This window comes from Leopardus geoffroyi, chromosome X (assembly GCF_018350155.1).
Source record: "Leopardus geoffroyi isolate Oge1 chromosome X, O.geoffroyi_Oge1_pat1.0, whole genome shotgun sequence".
Classification (NCBI taxonomy): Eukaryota; Metazoa; Chordata; class Mammalia; order Carnivora; family Felidae; genus Leopardus; species Leopardus geoffroyi.
In genome coordinates this window covers 103,392,827-103,413,074 of record NC_059343.1, presented here as the reverse complement: position 1 = coordinate 103,413,074, position 20,248 = coordinate 103,392,827, and the positions used below count along the sequence as shown (strand labels likewise).

The window sequence follows — 20,248 nt, the reverse complement described above, 5'->3', positions numbered from 1 at the left end:
CAACTGACTGAGCCACCCAGGCGCCCCAACAAGACACTTTTTAATAAATAGAAAACAGATAGATAGAAATAGTTTCCTTATTTCTTTTAAATTGACAGCGAAACAATATTAGATACTCTTTTAACTACACAGAAGAAAAGACACTGACGTTAGCACAGGTTAGTATTTTCTTAAAAGAATATATCAATGTTGAAATGAAAAAAATAGGTTTGATTATCTAGATCCGTGGCTCTAAACCGAGGGACCCTGAAGCAACAACAGCAGCACCTCCCACAGGACTTGTTAGCAATGCAAATTCTCACATTCCACCCTAGATTTAGGATTCAGAAACCCTGAGTGTGCGACCCAGCAATCTGTGGTTTAAGAAGCCCTCCTGGGGATTCTGATGCAGACTCAAGTTTGAGGACCACTGCTTCATCCCTTTGAAATCTTTTACTCAGAGAGCCTCACAGATCACATCTAGTTGGGTGTCTTCCAAATATTTATCTTCAGCTCTATCATTTTTCCCAAACTCAAGCCCTACATTTTCAGTTACCTGCTTAACATTTTCAAATGAATGGACACTCCCACTGGCAGCTCTAAATCCATGTATCTAAAGCGACTGACACAGCCATCTTAACATTCTCAATCCCGCTCCTTTTCTTTCCATCACAGCATTTGTTAGAGATGCTTCCATTCTCTCCAGCTATCCACATACACTTTCCATACCTAATCCTACCTAATCTGTTGCCTCTTCCAGCAGATTTAACTTCTACATGTCTCAAATCCATCTTCCTCTTTCTATTATCATTATCACTGCTCTCATTTTGTCTTATCTAGACTGTTTTTTTTTTGTTTCCTAAATGATCTCCTTGGATCCCACCTCATCCCTGTTCAGTCCTTTTGCCTTGTTGTTATCTTTCCCTTGCAATGCCCTTCTCCGCTACCTCCTGTAACTTAATTACTCAACTATCTTCAAGGCCGAGCCTTCCAGCGTCTTTGCCACAGAGCCTTGTTGCACTGTCATCCCCTTTGTACCGATTGCTGACTTTTATTATTTTTGTATGTACATTCCTAGACTGTATAGTCAGTGAAGATGAGGATTATGAGTTTTTTACTGGTCTCTATTTTTCTATGGTGCTTTGCATATATGATGTGCTCTGTAATTTTTTATTTAAGGAATAAGTTGCCATCAACCAAAACGTAAGTAACTTATCATGCGTTGAAAACTGCTTTTTAAATATTGACATTGGCACAGGTTCCTTATTTTTTTTTTAAGAGTAGGTCATTGATGAGATGACCAAAAAAAATTTTGGTTCTCTAGATCAGTGGTTGTCAAAGCGTGGAGCCTAGACCAGCAGCAGCGGCATCACCCATGAACATGTTAGAAGTGCAGATTCTCAGGCATCATCCCAGGCCATGTAAAATGCAGTCAGTAGAAATGAAAATTACTCTATTCTAATTAGTATTAGAATCTTACATTACAGAAATTTTAAACTGAGCCAAAGATTTTATATATTCATACTAGCATTTAAACATGCCTTAAATGTTTATGGTATTAACTATATTACACATTTTTTAGCTGTTACCATAACTGGTAAAAGTTTTGTATCTGTCTTTTCAAATAATTCATTTTAATCTTTCCTATTTGGTCTGCTAATGACGACTGTAAATTTGTTATAAAACAATTTTACTTTTCTGCCTAACTTTTTTTGGGTCTTTCATGCTTTAAGAAACGTGTAGTTCCCATTAAATTTTTTTTCTTTAAGGTTGTGTTTATAGAATATGAACTTAAAATTGTGAGTTGTGGGCTGTGGGATTGAAGTGTGGAGTGCTTGACTAACATGTTGTGAGTTGAAATAAGAATGCACTTCTAGTGACAGTTTGTTCTAAAAATATGAGCAGTTTTGTACTGAGTCAGTATAAAGAGCCTAGCCAGCCTCAGATTTTGTCTCTGTGCTTTGGGATCAAAATGAATTTGGGGAATATGGAAATTGGTCTTCTATGATGCCATCCTAACTTTTTTCAATAACCTGTACTCAATAAGCTTTTACTTAGCACTTGCTACGTGTCAGGCCTTGAGGCAGTGCTGGGGATGGAGTTAACCACAATGGTTTCTGCTTGTAGAAAATGCATAATGTGGTAGAGAAGAGAGAGATCAAACGGATCATTGCAATTAAATGCAATAATTACTTTTATAGATAAAGTGGTATGGAAATACACAGGGTATCAGGGTCCATAGAAAGGTGATATTTGATCTAGGTCTTAAATTTTGAACAAATTCTGACTTGGAAAAGGGCATTCCAAGAGGGTAGATTAGCAGGTGCAAAAGCATAAAGCTGTGAAAAGGCCTGGGATGGTGAAAACTTCAGTATGGCTAAGAGTAAGGTACCTTGGAGCCAGATCACAAAAAGTATTGCATGCCCAATTTTGGAGTTCCTTTTTTTCCCCTCATGCATAAAAAACCACAGCTTTTAAGTGATGGAGAATTTCATGAGGAATATAATTTCTAGGATGGGAAGTGTAGAGGAGAATTGTAGATGTGTAAGCAGCAGTGTAGGAGATTGATTGCAGTTGGGAAAAATTGGATGCAGGCAGACAATCTATAAAGCTACTGAATGGCAGGCTAAGAATGGCAATGAAGGCATAAACTTTACTTCGGAAGAGGTAAAGAAACAGAGTCCAGAGATATCAGTGTGGAGGAATTGATAGGAGTTGGTAAGTGATTACTTGCTGAGGTGGAAAGAGATAAGAGACAAGGATGCCTGGATTTCTAGTTTGGGAAACTGGGAGGATGATGATCCATTTACCAAGAGAAGGAAAACAGGAGGAGAGGTGGGTTTGGAAGGGAAGAGAATGAGTTTCTTTTGAGACATGTTAAGTTTAAGATGCTTGGGTGGCATCCAGGTGGATTTTGCTATCAGGCAGTTGGAACTGCATGTCTAGAGTTCAGGAAAGATCTGGACTGTTGATATACGTATATTTGCATCCATTGGTATCTTACAGTAGGAGATGCCTGGGGATGGATGATATTACCCAGGGAGAACATGTAGAGTGAGACTAGAGAAAGGCCAAGGACGAAAACCGGAATCTATCATCTGTGAACTTACATAAACACATTGTCAACCTATTTACATTTTTAGCTAGCACTGTCCTTTGGTGTGCTGACTTCTATAAACTCAAGTATAAAGCTCCAGGAGGTGAAGGTCTGGAAACTTGGGATCTTATCTGCCACTGACCCACTATGGAGACACCTGGGAGGGAAGAAAATACATACCTCTTTGGGGGAGAAATGAACTACTCCACATTAGGCAAAACTGTGAACCCAGTTGTTATCTTTTTTGTGAGTTCTGGTATCTACTTTGTTGTCTTATTCCATGTGTTGCATCGGTAGATGAGTAAAAGAAAATGTTAATTTGCATGAATTTATGTGACTGGTAGTAGCATTTTGCATTAACCTAGCTGAGTCGAGCCTGACTCATTATTTTTAAGGAATAAAATTCTCAAAAAAGTGTTGAGTTTTGTAAAAATGTTTATTTTTGAGAGAGAGAGAGAGAGCGAGCAAGCGGGGTAGGGGCAGAGAGGGAGGGAGACAGAGAATCCAGAGTGGGCTCGGTGCTGAGAGCAGAGAGTCCAATGCAGGGCTCGAACCCACAAGCCTTGAGATCATGACCCAAGCCAAATTCAGATGCTTACCTGACTGAGCCACCCAGGTGCCCTCGAAAAGTGTTGAGTTTTAAATCAAGAAGGAAGAAAGCAAATACAATTGGGCACCTGATACTGTGGCACACACTCTCCTAGATGCTTTTCAGGTTTACTAGCTGTGTAGCGTTAAGCAAGTTACTTCAGCTCTCTGAACCTGTTTCTCATCTGCAAAATTGAATTCATCATCATCATCATCATCATCATCATCATCATCAACACCACAATAATCACAGTGATTAAAATAAAAGTAATAATAATAATAGTAATAATAATAATAATGATAAACCTTTAATAGTACCTACTCTGTTCCAGGACTCTTTAGGTGCTTTACATTTGCTCCTTATTTGAAGTATGAAATGTTATTTCCACTTTACAGAGAAGGTAACTGAGGCTTAGAGAAAAAATAACTGGTCAGTTTCTGTAGCTAAGAAGTGGTGAGAGTTGGGACTGGAAAACATGTCTTTGGCTCTGAAGTTCCCATCACTCACTATGTTACATTCTCCCATACCTACCTCATGAGGTGTGGTGATACGGATTAACTGGGATCATAAGTGTGAAAATGTTTAGGAGCTCAATAAATGTTAATTTCCCTTCATTTCCTTCCCCAGCCACCTTGCCAGCCTCTTTTTGTTTCGGTGACCAAGGGTTTACAAGAGGTTTAAAAAGCCTCTCCATTCTGATTATCTTTAGAAAAGGACATATGATGTGCTATATAATTTGTAATGAAACATTCCTGAGTCTGTTTGTTGTTTCACTTTTTAGGGAAGTTATTGTGCCACCCAATTCAGGGCTTGTTTGGGGGAAATATTACTATTCCCCAAGGAAATACTTGAGTCTATCTGAAAGTATCTTCATATTCTTATTTTTATTTGCTAAGAAAGCAGCATCCTCTCCCCCAGGTACATACAGAGAATGGGATTCTAAAACTGATTTTCGTATCTTCCAAAAGCTTTCAAATTAAGGGGTGGACACTAATCTAATATTATTCACAATTCTTTACTAACGGGATGAATAAGCCTTAGGCAAACTTATTTTATATGATTTTTGGCAAGTCTAATAGCAGGAGTAGATTTCCTGGAGGCATAGAGGCTAACAGTTTCTCCTAAGTAGCCTCCCTTCCAAGGGAGGCATCAATTAACTAAAAAGTTAGTATAAGAGTAATGAAAATATAAATATATGAGTGTATAAACATAGGATAATAATTTTAGTTATGAGAATTTCCCTGTAATTTTTATAATAGATAAGATTAGTTTTGAATATAGCCATTTTACTGCTAAGTAATTCTGAATATGAAGTCACCCGTGCACGAAACGGAGGTATGGTGAGGACCTATTACAAATCCCACAAGATCACAGACTCTTGAGATACTACAGCTGGCACAAACATTTTATTTCTCCCTCCTTAACCTGCTCTTTTGTGGCTTCTCTTTCTCCTAATGTGGTTTTTTTGTTTGGTTGGTTGGTTGTTTTCTTCTTTCTGTATTACAACCTAAGCTTAAATCTCACATTATCGCCATCTGGTGGAAAAATTTTTAAACTGCTGATTTGTATTTACTGAGATTACAGGGAAGGAAAGCTTATGTCATCCATGCATCCATCCATCCACCCATCCTTCTGTCTGTCCATCAATCCGCTTTTTTCATTTACTCATTTATACATCAAACATTCATTCAGTGTCAGCTATGTTCCAGGTACTTTGTTAGATGGATGAAGTTCATCTTGAAGTAAATAGACACAAGTGACTCTTATTTGCGCCCCCCCCCCTCAGCTAATATGCCACTTCGTCCCACAGAAGCTGTGCAAGCACCATTGCCCCCTGTGGATTCAAGGAGTAGATAGAAGCCCATATTTGAGAAGTGCATTTCTCAATTCTTATTTCAAACACTTAGCGGTAATATAGACTATTGTTTGCTTAATATCTAAAAATTTGGGATAACAGTTCCCATGAAAATCTCAAAAGAACTTTTAATCTCAGGATCTGTATTTACTTGGTAAAGATCACAGATGGCAGATATAATGTAGCAAGGCCTATAAAATGAAAATTTTAGCAGCATTTGATCACCTGTAATGAATTTAGTGCTGTGAGCATGTTGTGCTTCTCGTGGTCACAAGTTGCTATATATAATGGGTGCCCAGAAAGAGCTTAGACTATAAGAGAAAACTAAGTTATTTTGCAGTAACTCCAATTGGTTAATATCTTTTAGTCAGTACCCTTGGTTCATGAAAAGTTATTCAATAAACATTCATTTCTATAGTATCTAAAACTGGTAGGATGTCCATGATATCCTCTAACCATACTCCCTGTAACCTGACCCATGGCGGACATCCCTGATCAAGTCATGGCGTTCTTTTTTGTTGAACCCAACTGCAACCTCACACTCCCATTAACAGAACATTCCATGCAAGCATTGTCCATCAGTCGTTAACTGCAATTGAGATGAGCCTATTTGAGATGAAACATTGAGATGAAACTTACTTCCTATCTGTGGCCTGCTTATCTGTGCCAAGTTTTGTGTTAAACTCTAAAGATAATATAGATGAATAAGAAGCAGGTTTTGCCCTCAAAGAATTCATAGTACATTGGGAACACAAATACAATGTGATTGATGTTATAATAGTGATATATGTAAAGTACTATGGGAGTCTAGAAGCTAGAACCACATACTTAGCTTGGGGAATGGTGACAATGTTCATAAGAGAAAAATCTAACATTTATTAAGTACCAGGCACTGAGTAAGGAACTTTAGATGGATTACGTTTGTCAGTTGTTCTAATAATGCTATGAGGTTGGGATCATTATTATCCCTGTTTGCAGGTGAGTAAAGCAAGGCACAGAGATGCTAAGTAACTTGCCTAATATTGCAGAGGTAGTAAGTAATAGGAATGGGTTTGGAACCCCGACAGTCTAACGTTAGAGCCCACTGTCGTAATTACTATCAGAGATAGACAGCTCAAAATTCAAATCTGGAGTTTGAGGAAATGATGTCACTCTGTGTGTGTGTGTGGCAGGGGTGGGGGGAGGGTTGGTGTGTTTGGAGTCATATATAAATAGATGGTTCCTGAAGCAGTGGGAGTGGAAGAGAAGCCAGTGAGAATACGTACAATTAGAAATAAAGAGAGCCAGATATGATACCCTGAGAGACAATTGTGTTTAAAATAGTGGGCAGAGACAAAAAAAAAGATGGTCTTGAGATGTCAGAGAAGAATCAGAAGGAAGGGATATCAAACAAGCCAAGGGAGGGGACTTTCCAGCAGAAGACGTGACAAATATTGTCAAACACTTCAAAATCAACAAGTAGAATGAAAATTGACAAAAGGCAGTAAAACAGGCAGTTTAGAAGGTCATTGCTGACTTTAGACCAGAGATTTTCCACCTTGACTGGCATAAAAATTACCTGGGGAGTTTTACAAATCCCAGTGCTAAGATTGTTCCTTAGGCCAATTAAACCAGAATTTCCACAGATGAGACCCAGACATTTACAAAAATTTCTCGGGAGCTTCCAATGTGCATCCAAGCCAGGGATTTACTTCCTTAGAGTAAACAATTTCAGTAATTTGGAGAAAGATCCCAAATCATAAGGATTTGAGGAGTGAATGCAATTGAATGTAGTAATTGGGATAAGGCTCTGTTGGAGAATGTTTTAGGATCTCAGGTGGAGGGAAAGGTTTTGAAAGGGTTCAGTGCCTCCTCTGAGACAGGAAGTAAGTTCTGAAATGGAGTGGCAAGAGTTGAAGTTCATGTCTTAATGATCTCAATTTTCTTGGATGGAGACAAGGTTATCTGCTAAAAGTGTGGATCGAGTCAGGAGTTTCAGATGAGTAATGAGAGGTTTTTGACGGATATGGAGTCATACATATATATCTGGAGCTCAGGGAAGGTAGGGGTGAGAGTAGAAACGTGAGAATATTAACGACGATAAATATTATTGACCACTGTGTGTCAAGTACTGCCGAGTGGGCCCATATATAGTTTTTATTCAGTCCTTATCATAACTCTTTGATGTAGAGATAATCATCATGACCCTTAATTTATAGTTACACAGTTTGAGTTAAATAGATCAAAGACACAAATCCATGATTTTCAGACTAAAGCCAATGTTCTTTCCCCTGCACTGTTAGCTGTGGCTCTAGTCGATGATGCCCACCCTGTGCTATGAATATTCATTCTTGTTGAGAAAAATGGTTTCCAAACAGTACTGAGTGCCAAACTAAAGTTGGAAATTCTGTATTTTGGGGGTGCCGCTCTGTGACAGATTTAAGGGAGATAGGACATATACTTGATGCATTAAAATTTCTTCTTCTAATGAAAAGGGAATGCCAGACTATCCTCTATATTGTTACCAGTGATCTTTCTTTTTGAAAATTTTTTTAACGTTTATATATTTTTGAGACAGAGACAGAGCATGAATGGGGGAGGGTCAGAGAGAGAGGGAGACACAGAATCCGAAGCAGGCTCCAGGCTCTGAGCTCTCAGCACAGAGCCGATGTGGGGCTCGAACTCACAGACCGTGAGATCATGACCTGAGCGGAAGTCGGACGCTTAACTGACGGAGCCACCCAGGCGCCCCACCAGTGATCTTTCTAAAACACAAATCAGATCATACCATTCTTCTGAATATCCTTTAGTGTCTCCCAGTGCTCAGAGTAATGGATTTTCACAGCAAGGGGTACAGGAGGAGACACTACTAAATGCTTTAAGAATCTGATCAAAGCTCTGAATCTTCTGTTCAGAAAAAAATGCACATATATACAATATCTGCCATACATTTCAAGGGGCTCAGAAAGCCCTTGAAGTCCTTCTGCATCCATAGATCACTGGTGAAGATTCTCTGCTAAGGGAATTTCATCTCCACTTAGTTAATGCAACTTAAATCTTCCAAGATTTAGCACTAAAAGAAGCTACAAGGAGAAGCTGTTGGGGGTGCGAGCCAGCCAAGTAGTAAACTCAGCCCCTGAATTTCACCTTCCCTTGGCATCATGTCACCTTGATTTACTACTGTCATCATTAACTAGGAAGGTTTCTACCCAGTGCTAAATCCACAGATGGTCTGGCTTTTGTTTCTAACAGGGGAGGCAATCTTTCCTTATATTGATATTTATACAACACACCCCTGCACACAAATGATACTTTTAAATTATGCTGATGTGCACAAAAATATATATATTGTACAGGTAAGTTAGAAACACGATTTTGGAGAAGGGAGCCTCATGGGTAGAAAAACGGAGGAAGCATGTTTACAGTGCTGAGTGTAGAGGTTGCACCTGCTAGGACCCTTCTGAACATCATCATTTCTGTAAAACTCTCCTTTTCCTCTGTATCAGTTAGCTCCGAGTATAGGTAGCCATAGTTAATTACAATTTGCCACTTCCTAAGTACCAGTTCATTATCAAATGGTAGTGTTCACCCAGTAGGGCTAAATTTGATGGAAAGAATTCTCTATATAGATTTTTAAACTGATTTTATGAAATAGTACACAGTTACTACTATTTCCTAGCACATATTATTTAGCACATAGTATTTAGCACATAGTATTTAGCACATAGTATTTAGCACATATATTACACAAGTGTGGTTTTACCTTTGACCATCTCTCTCTTGCTGATGGACATTCTTTATCTGGGAATAGGCAGGTCAGGTTCTCAATTCTTTTGCCTTGCTGCTTCTGAGACGACGTGGCCTTTTGCTCTCAGTCTGAAAATAACTGTTGCCTCTGCACATTCATTCCATTTCTGCTGTCTGTCCCTGAGCCCGGTTTGGTTAATACTATGTTTAACCCTCCAGTGCTTTTTCTTACATCTATATTAAAACCTACACTCCAGTATGGAGAATGATTCTGGTGTTCTCTTCTTAAACAACGCTTTAGTCTGTGGAATTGTGTACTTTCCTTTGGGATCTACATAATTTCAGAAGCAAAGGACTGGCTCCCTGGAGAGGTGTCAGAGAGATGATTATGCCCTGGGACACAAAGCAACTGTCCTCTTTCAGGTACATAATTTGGTTCCTCTGTGTGAATTGCTTTGGCTAAGGGGTGGGATCAAAGGGGATGTATAGCCCTGGGATTGTGGCCACTGGGGCGGTGGGGGAAGCTTTGTTCTTTTCCTTTAAACTCTTGCCGGCCCATTTATTATGTGGTTAACACAAAGGCCAGACAAGGGTTAGTCAGTTAATTTGAATGACAGACACAAGAGGTGAGGTGGCTGAAGCCTAGAGCCTATTGAAGACTGAGGAAAAGGGGAGGTTGGTGAAGTACAGAAGGCGGCAGTTGCTAAACCTAAAAAGTGAAGTGATGGGGCGTGGGTTTGGTTCAGTAGATAACAGGGAAACTGAGGCATCTCGAAGGGCTTCAGTTCATTGACTTGACTGAGACTGTGTTCGTGTTACATGCTGATTCTCCTTTATTCCAGAGATTTGAGCAAGATTCAGAATTGGCATTTCAAGATGTAGCTTTTTATTCATGTGAACAGTCAGAAGCAGTTTTAAATATCTGCAAAGGCATGAGGCCGAGGTATGCCAGCATGTCCTGTCAGGAAATCGTCCTGTCAGAAAACTGTTATTCTGGTTTTTTGGTCATCTGTGATGCAGAACTAGCTCCATATACAAATAAGTTCTATTTATTTTCAGCACTTTTCTTTCTCATTATAATTCTGAAAGGGTCTAGAGGTGACAGAAGATAAATCTTGAATCCCCTGAAACCTTGGAAATATTCTCATTTGGAGCCTTTATGTGAAAAGCTGAGGATTCTGCTGTCCTGTCAGTATAAACCGAACCATATGCAGTGCTATTTTGGTGCCAGTCATTCCTGGAACGCATGAAGTAGTTAATTTTATGACTCTTGAGTCTTTAACTGTTTGAGCAAATGACCCTTTGTGTCTTTTATGTCATGTAAGAAAGCAGTTAGGAATGAGCTCAAAGGCAAGAAAAAATTAATAAGGACACGCCCAAACCTTTCATAGAATTTAAAGGTTTGAGTTAAGATTCATTTCTCTAGCTTCAGCTGAGACATTTACAAGGCTTTACTAGTAAAGTCCAATTATGTCTCCTCATTAATGGTTCAAGTCCAGAGTTTCAAGAACACTTTTAAAGAAATTATCACATTGACATACAACCTGGCTAAATGCTAATGTGTCTTAAATTAATCAATAAATATGGTCCAGAAATCACCTTCACTAATTGAAAAAAAAAGTAATCTGTGGTTTTGAAAAATGAGAGAGAATCACAAGAAATGCAGAATTTTATCATATGTCTAATGCATATACATATTTATGTCATATACTTTGTGATCACCATCCTTTGTATATAATATATAACTTATATTTTATCATTTTATATTTACATATATAACGTACATAAATAATTACATATAATTTAAAGAAACAAAGAGGTGGATCAGTTTTTAATGGAACTGCTCTGTTTTTTTCTGTTAATTGCATTTTCTTAAGCAAGACATACTTGTGTATATGGAGCAGCATCTGAAATTCATATGTGGACACTTATGCCTCCTGCTCCTCCTGTAGCTTCTCACCCCAAACGCTCGAAGCCCCACGTATGCTCAGCAAGTGTTAGTGGCTGGCAAGCTACGTGTCTCTCAGTTGTTTCCCTCAGACTACCTCTTGCATAGATAGCAATCAAGCTGATTTCTGAAGCATCCTAACTGTAACACACAGCCAGGGCCATTGGTCAGCATGTTCTTTCCAGTCTGCACGATGATTGGCAGCGCCAGTGTATCTGGTCTATGGACCATGGAACTTATCTAATCAACCTGACTTAAAAATATGGTCGGTCTGGCTGTGCCTTCTTTCTGCTGCCATGCTTTTGGAATTAACTTCAGAGCCTGGAACAGTATTTAGCACATAATAGGTGCTCAATGAATATTTTTTAAACAAATGGACTTATTTTATTATTTTAGTGTTTATTTATTTTTGAGAGAGAGAGAGAGAAAGAGAGAGAGAGCGAGCAGGGGAGGGGACAGAGGATCTGAAGCAGGCTCTGCACTGACAGCAGAGAGCCCAATGTGGGGCGCGAACTCACGAACTGTGAGATCATGACCTGAGCTGAAGTCAGATGCTTAACTGACTGAGCCACCCAGGCACCCCAACAAATGAGTTTATTAAATGTATAGCACTTGACATTCTCTTCTGGTAAGTTAAGTTTGTAAGAGGCCCAACTTTGAATATTGGCTGCCTTGATTGGTGTATAGCTTGTTTACTTTTCAGGGAAAAGTATTTGAGAGTTTTAGTGTATGAGGTTTTGCCTGAACTGTTTGTAGCCCTTGCCATATCATAAGAAACAAGCTTAGATAAAATGGTTATGAAATTGAAGTGTAAGTTCCAAACCTTCTGCAGCTAACAACAGTTAGTCCAAAATTCATTGACGAAAAGCTTTCTAAAGTGTATGAGTCCCCCTTTTTTTCCACGCCTTTGTTTGTGGAATTGGTTTAAAACTTCCTATGTATGCAGGAGGGTATTATTCTTCAGGTACTTCCGCTTTAATTCCACTATCGATGTAGCGGCCATTAAGTAGAGGCCTCAATGTAGAAATAAAGAGACCGAAAGCTTGGGGATGGTTTTGTATCATTGATATTTGTCTCAATCTTATCAGTGCCAACTGCCAGTGGTGAGTGGAAAGGAAGATACTTTAATTAAATGAGGCTCCCTATTATTTAGATTTTTGTTAATTGTGGTTATATTGCAGTAACAAGATGATCTAAAATGTATATTTGCAAAAAGGTATATTTGCAACTCTTACTGGCATGTATCTATGTATCATGGGATTGAAATTTACATTTTAATATAAAGTTTGGAGTCTATGTCATTAGAATTCTGCCTTCATAAGAACATTACGAAGAGCTGTCCTCCTGGGATTTGTAATCTTACGTGATGTCCAGATTCAGCAAGGAGTGCCATCAGAAAGTTACCTTTTCAACAAACTAAACCGACTCTCATAAATCATTCTCTTCATAAAACACTTGGACTTTTACTAAAATAATGCTTAAAAAAATACAAGCTGTAAAGGAACACAATTAAGCAGTGTTTATTACTAAGGTTTGAAACCAAAGTTCAAAGCACTTAAAATTGAATCACAAGGCTGCCAAGGACCTTCAGAGAACATGCCTCTAGGCTGGACCACACTAAACCTACCCCTCTATAAATTATTACATCAAATCTGACTCTATTCCAGACCTATCTCCAAGCTTGGGTGAGAGTATGGTATGTTGGTTTTTCCCTCGCTACATTAGCAGCTATGCTAATTTTTCCTTCTATATACTTGTAAGTCTTACCAGAGTTCAACTCCACAATCAGTGTTTTCCAGAGGAAGCATCCAATAAGTATTTATGAATCACTGAATTTGAAGGCATCAAGAAATTTCTACCCTTTTCTGATGTTTGACAGTGTTTACTGCTAAGTGTATTTTACCAGAATTCCATAGGTAGCACTTTAAGTCCCTTTCCCCTTGTCCTGTCTTTGGAGATCATGAGTATAACCAGACACCATTAGCCAATAACTGGGCACATTCACATTGTGCAGTATTTTGCACATAGTGGGCCACACATTTAACAAATATTTATATTGAATTAAAAAGTTGAGTGAGGCACTTGGATGGCTCAGTCCATTAAGCCTTTGACTTCGGCTCAGGTCATGACCTCATGGCTTGTGAGTTCGAGCCCCGCATTGGGCTCTGTGCTGACAGTTCAGAGCTAGGAGCCTCCTTCAGATTCTGTGTCTCTCTCTGCCCCTCCCCTGCCCATGTGCTCTCTCTCTCTCTCTCTCTCCCTCTCTCTCTCTCTCTCTCAAAAATAAATAAACCTTTAAAAAAAAGTTGAGTATCTTTGGGGTGCCTGCTTGGGTAGCTCAGTTCGTTAAGCATCTGACTTTTGATTTCATCTCAGGTCATGATCTCACTGTTGAGAGATTGAGCCCAGAGTCTGGCTCTGCACTGGGTGTGGTCTACTTAAGATTCTCTCTCTGTCTCTCTCTGTCTCTCTCTGTGTCCCTCCCATGCACATGCACACCTGCTCACTCACACTCACTTTCTCTCTTTCTCTCTCTCAAAAAAAATGTTGAGTAACTTTGTATTTGTTGATGAATTATTCAAGGTGTTATAATAGAAAGAATACTACTCTAACAGCAATTGGAGTTCAATTTGCTCTTTTACTTAATAGCCCAGCAGTGTTGTCACACAGTAAGTGCTTAGTAAATATCTTCTGGAAGAAAGAATGAATTGCATGAATGAACTCTTGGGCACCCCTTCCCCAGCAGCCCTCTCAGCTGGTTCCTCACACCTTCAATCCTGCCTCAAACATGACTCTCTGCTGAGGCCACTGTTTCTCTGTCAGCCATTCCCTTGGAGCTACTCTTGGCTCTCCCACACACCACAGACCTCAGTCCCCATTGCAGCACTAAAAACTCCTTACCCTTATGTTAAATCCTAACAAACCTCAGTAAAACAAAAAGCCTCCTTTATGGTGTATGCCATCCAGCCATGTGACTTTACTAATCTTACAAGGTATGGTCCTTCATTTCTATTTCATGTTTTTGGACCTGATAAACTTCTACCGGTTGATTCCAAATGTTGGTATAACCCTGGGTTCCTTTGTACCAGCTTTCATTTGCAGCCAAAGCATTGTGACAAACCTGCTTTTCCCTTCTCTTCAGCTCGATAGATCCTTCTCAGCCTTTCAGCTTCCATCTACACACTGCCTGCTCTAGAGAGCCTAACGTGATTCTGTGCAATCTTGACTAGATGCCCATCCTATATGCCCCTCCAGCAGTCTGCACGTACTCCTACCATAGCACCAATCACCCTTAATAGTAATTGACAACAGTCAGTTGTTTCCTTGTTTGTTTCTCCAACTAAACTGTAGACTTCTTTCTTTTAAGTTTATTAATTTATTTTGAGAGAGGTATATAGAGAGAGACAGCACACGAGTGGGGGAGGGACAGAGAGAGAGGAGTGAGAGAGAATCCCAAGCAGGCTCCGCACCTTCAGCATGGAGCCCTACACGGGGCTCAAACTCCCGAACCATGAGATCATGACCTGAGCCGAAATCAAGAGTCGGATGCTTAACCTACTGAGCCACACAGGTGCCTCTAAACTGTAAATTTCTTTAGGGCAGGGACTGTCTTTTTTGCTCTTACAAGTTTTGCCACATAGTAAGTGCTAGCACAATATTTTTTTTCTTTTAATAAGATAACTTTTACCAGGTTTTGTTTCCTCTTATGTAAAGTGAAGCTAATTTTGCCTTACCATGGTACAGAGGATCAACCAAGATTGTAGACATAAATCATTCTGAAAACTGCCAGGACACAAATATTATTCCCAATTGTCACATCCTTTCATAGTGCCTTCAACTCACAAAATGCCATTTACAGCTATTTTCAGAGAGTGATTTCTTGCCCATTCTTAGGATCTAGGAAATTGTGTCACTGGAAATAACATGAAAATGAATGAAGTGAAATTTTGTGCATGGGAATAAGGGAGCATGCTATGTCCACACTAGCTAGTCTGATTTCATTGAAGATTCTGAGTTCCTGTGTACCTGCTCTGTAGCAACTTTGTAGAGGAGCAATAATGGAAACAGGCTTATTAACAAACTTTTTACCCTGCCATAGTGCCTGTAGTTGTAAGACCTTCAGTTAAACTGCTGTGAAGCACCAAAGAATGGTTTTCAGTTTAATTCTTCTCCAGAATGTCTCTGCTAAAAATGATATGATTAATGCCAGATAATAAAAATTTTAAATCTTGAAAATCAAATTCCTGACATCCATTTTTTTCAGTAATGTTGTCATGCACATTAACCAATTGGATTAGAAGAATCTTAATCTGCCCTAACCTGCCAAAAGCAGAGTGGCTTTTGTTACAATGTAGGTCTCTGAAGACTCTACCCAAAGTAGGTTAGCATTAGAACATGTGCTCCCTCTAGTACTTGCTGATGGCATTGACCTTGAGGATGGGGCTTTAGTGACCCTTCAACAGCAAATGAGTCTTATGCTGTCGAATTCTTCATCACCTTCTATTGACAAACCCATTTGATAAGTCTTATGATCCAATCTCATTTCACTTACTGTCATGCATACCCATTTTTATTCAAAATTCTGTATGTGCCAATGCATCTGTTATGTTGCGAATGCTTAAGAACTGTTAAAAAAATTGAACAAATTCATCTGTTCACTTTCCTTCATTGGTAGACTAGAGGAGATCCATGCAATTGATGTTGTAGTTTGAATAAATGGAAACATTGCTCTTTAGTTTTATTATCCTGATGGCCTTCCTAACTAAGCATCCACAGGATTATTTTGCAATTTAGTCTACTCTGAGTGAGAATGGGAGAGTTTCTAATCTTGTAGGGATTTTTTTTTTCTTCCTTGAAAGGTTATGATAACTAGAACTGGTAGCTCATAAAGAGCCCAAATCAATATTGCCATTGACTTAATCCACATAAGAGGCTTAACTTCATAGGTGACTCCTGAACAGCTGAAACAAAACAAAAATCAGTCTCTGGTGAGTTCCTAAGTTTAAAATAAAGTAGAAAGCTGTTATAGAAAAATGCTTCTAGACTAACAAGGACAGCAGGGTGGGACCTTGTAAACAATTATATTTCAGCAAAAAAAAAAAAAAAATCCTCACGCTTTCCCATTTGCAAGAATAATAAGAACTAATATTTATTAGGTGTCAGACACTGCTAAGCATGATCTCATCTAACCTTTAAAACAACCTATGACATTTAGATACATTTATAATCCCCAGTTTACAGGTGATAAAATTGAGACTTACAGAAGAAGCTTTAACTTTTCCAAGATGACACATCTAGTAAGTGGCCCAGTTGAGACTTGAACATATGTGTGCTAGACACTAAAGGTATTGCTCTTGATCGATATACTGTATATATAAAATGTCATTCGTCAGGTATAATAGTTGATGTTCAAATGTGTCTGTAATGGAAGATGATGCTCCTTACCTACCATAGAAATATCTGTATGGTTTTCCTAGATATAGGGAAATACCCTGAGCTTTCTGCACTTTAATGTCAGGAATCCACTGTGATTAGCATCAAGCATCAGGCCAATAACATTTGCGAGATGACTGTGCAAATCTAAAGTGCATGCCTTGGACGTGGGACAGCATGTTTTTTTTTTTGTTTTTGTTTTTGTTTGTGTTTTTGTTTTTTTGATCAGGATAGCTATCTAGGATGAAGATCAAAATCTTGACATTATTCTTTCTGACATTATGCACTAACTACCTGCATTAACTGAACCAGAGGTGATTTACTCCTTGATAACCAGTTTATTCCAAGGCCTTCAGTGTAACAGCTTTTCTTGTTCTGAAATTCATACCATCTGACTTTTGTTTTCTCTTTCCTTCTACTTAATTAAAATGGACTATCAAACTTCTGTCGGTTTACTGACGGGCATTTTCCAGTGTGTGACTATCGCATCATGGTCTTCTTCATTTCATTATCTGCTAATATCTACAGGAAATCCAACATTGAAACTAACAGTTTTTCTCATGTCTAAGCCTTAGATTCCTTGACATTCTCAGCAAATGCCCTTGTCAAGATCATCAAGGGCTCCATGTTGCAAAATTCAGCGTTCAGTTCTTAGTTCTCATCTTGACTTTTCAGCAGCATTGGACATCATTGATCACTCCTTCTTCTTCACTTCATTGTGAAGGATATCATACTCTTCTCAGTCTCCTCCTGTGCCCTGGACCATTCCTTCCTAGTCATCCTATGATTCTCCTCACTTTCCCAACCATGAAACATTGGAGATCCCAAGAACCTCTTCTCTTCCCTTTGACACACTTCCTGGCTTGGTCATATCATCTTGTCTTCTGTTGTTAACACCGTTTAGATGCCAAAAAAACTCAACTCCAGTTTAGACCTCTCCCCTAAAACTCAGATTATATATCCAGCTAATTTCCATCTCCATTTGGATGGCTTATAAGTGTCTCAAATTTCACACGTCTGTACCAAACACCTCTTGCTCTCCACCTCGCATTCTCTCATCCCACCTTTTTATTCCAGCTGCTGCTGCAGCTACCAGCTGTGTGCACACCAGCTGGGTGCACGTATCCACTACCTCTTCTCAGCTGTACTAGATAGCTCTCATTTCCTTCTTTTCCTGTCACTTTTGTGTGGAAAGTCTGTAGCAGCCCACTCAACCATTCTGAAGCAGGTACAAACCTGGAAGTGTGAAAGGGTTAATACACCCTGGACAACCCTTGACCTATAAGAGAAAGCCAGTCATGAATGCCTCCCACTTCTGAGTTCAAGCAATCTTCCAGGCATTTTACAAGTTCCTCAGAGGGTCCCTGGTAAGATTGAGCTTCAGTTAAATAAAAACATTTAAAAAAGCAGGGGACTTTTGGGATGAGCACTGGGTGTTGTATGGAAACCAATTTGACAATAAACTTCATATATTGAAAAAAAAAAAAAGCAGGGGAGGCTGGGTAGCTCAGTCGGTTAAGCATCCAACTTTGGCGCAGGTCATGATCTCGTGGTTCACAGGTTCGAGCCCCGCATCGGGCTCTGTGCTGACAGCTCTGAGCCTGGAGCCTGCTTCGGATTCTGTGTCTCCCTCTCTCTCCGCCCCTCCTCCACTTGTGCTGTCTCTGCCCCTCAAAAATAAATAAAAACATTAAAAAAAGAAAAAGATTGAGCTTCAGTTGCCCACAGCTGTGACCAGCTCCAAAACTCACCCTTGGATTGACTTCCCTTACTTCTCTATTTCACTTTTCCTAGTCACTTCCCAAAATTCCCTCTCTGTACACAGTCCCTTGTTTCAGGTTCTGCTTTTTAGGAAACATGATTGAGAAAATTCTCAAAACCAAACTCGTAATTCCCCCCTCCAAAACTTGCTCCTCCTTTTATCTTCTCCATTTCAAATGATGGCAACTCTTCTTTCCATGTCTTCTTATCAAAAGCCTTGGTGTGATCCCTCACCTCATCCATTTAATCAACAAACCTTGTCATTCTCTACCTTCAAAATATATTCAGAATCTCACTAATTCTTCCTACTTCCTCTGCTACCACCCTGGTCCAGGCCATGATCATTTCTCATATTGATTGTTGCAGTAGTCTTCTAACCTATCCCCCTTCTTCTGCCCTTGCACCTCTACTGTTTATTCTCAGTACAGTAGCTAGAATGATACTTTTTTTTAAAGTAAGCTCCATACCCAGTGTGGAGCCCAATGCAGGGCTCAAATTCATGACCCTAGGATCGAGACCTGAGCCAAGAGTCAGACACCTAGCCAACTGAGTCACCCAGATGCCCCTAGAATGATACTTTTCAAACCTACAGCAGATCATGTGCACCCCCCAGTCAGAACCTACAGTGACTCCCCATCTCACTCAGAATATAGAAGTCTACACAATGTGGTCTTCGTTTATATTTGTGAGCTTATGTCCTACTTGAGACTCCTTCATTTGTCTTGCTAAAACCACTTTGGCCTCTATGTTTCTCAGTAAGACATATTTCTATCCCAGGGCCTTTGCAGTTGCTATTCTCTCTGCCTGGAATGTCCTTCTCTCTCACCTGATGCAGGCCCTTACTCAAATGTCACCTTCTCAGTGAGCTAGTGAAAATTACAGTCCTCCTCCCCACACACTTTTTTTTTTTTTTTGCTTTTTTTTCTCCATAGTACTTATCACTTAGGTGGCTATAAGATTTATTGTGCAAACGGAGACATTTTTGAGCATGAAAGGGTACACTGGGAATAATCATACTAGGACCACAGATATAAACCAGGATTGTCTGAGACAACAGAGACATTATGGTCATCCTACATATCACCATCTAACATACTATCTTGCTTATTTTTATTTATACTTTATGTATTTATGTACACTTACTATATGTATTATGTATAGTTACTATGCTATAGTGTACATTCATTTATACGTATTACTATTTTTTTTATTTTACTCATTTATTTCCTGTCTTCCCCCTGAAAATGAGATTCTATGAGAGCAGGGAGTTTTGTCCATTTTGTTCTCTGCTGAATGTCTGTACTGAGAACAGTGCCTGAAAAATACGAGGCATCTGATAAATGTTTGTTGAATTAATGTAAACCCACTAGAATAGTGCCTGGTGCATATTAGTTCTCAATGCATATTAGTTATTGTTATCAATACTTACTATTATCATCAAACAGAAGTGATTGCTTTCAGCTCCAAGAATGGCGTTTCTTGGATGGCATTATTCTATGTTATTTGTTCCTCAGGAATATTTTCATGGGCTACTTGTATAGAGATGCTTGCAGCTGCCAAGTGATTTTTTTTAAATTGTCTTCTCTCCTCCAGTTTTTTGACTCGAGATGCCTAGTAGTTGGGTGACTTAGAATAGTTTGTGATTTATGACATACTGGTGAATTGTTCTTTTGGACATCAGGGCAGATAAAAAAAATTAGCTGGTAAAACCTTGTATGAAGCTTGTGCTTTAATACACTGTATTAACTTAAAGTCCAGTTGTGAGCATTTTTAAAAAACGCTTAAACTTTTAATTGTAATAACAAGTAGCACATCTCTTGTATACTTTATTCAGTTGGAGAGTATGGCTAAAAATATCTT

The 20,248-nt window shown here is 39.1% G+C and overlaps 1 protein-coding gene across 2 annotated transcripts in view; it reads left to right on the top strand.

Moving 5' to 3' along the window:
* Positions 1-20,248, top strand: part of TENM1 (teneurin transmembrane protein 1) — a 783,454-nt gene that overhangs the window by 229,409 nt on the left and 533,797 nt on the right. The gene's annotated exons all lie outside the window — the stretch shown is intronic.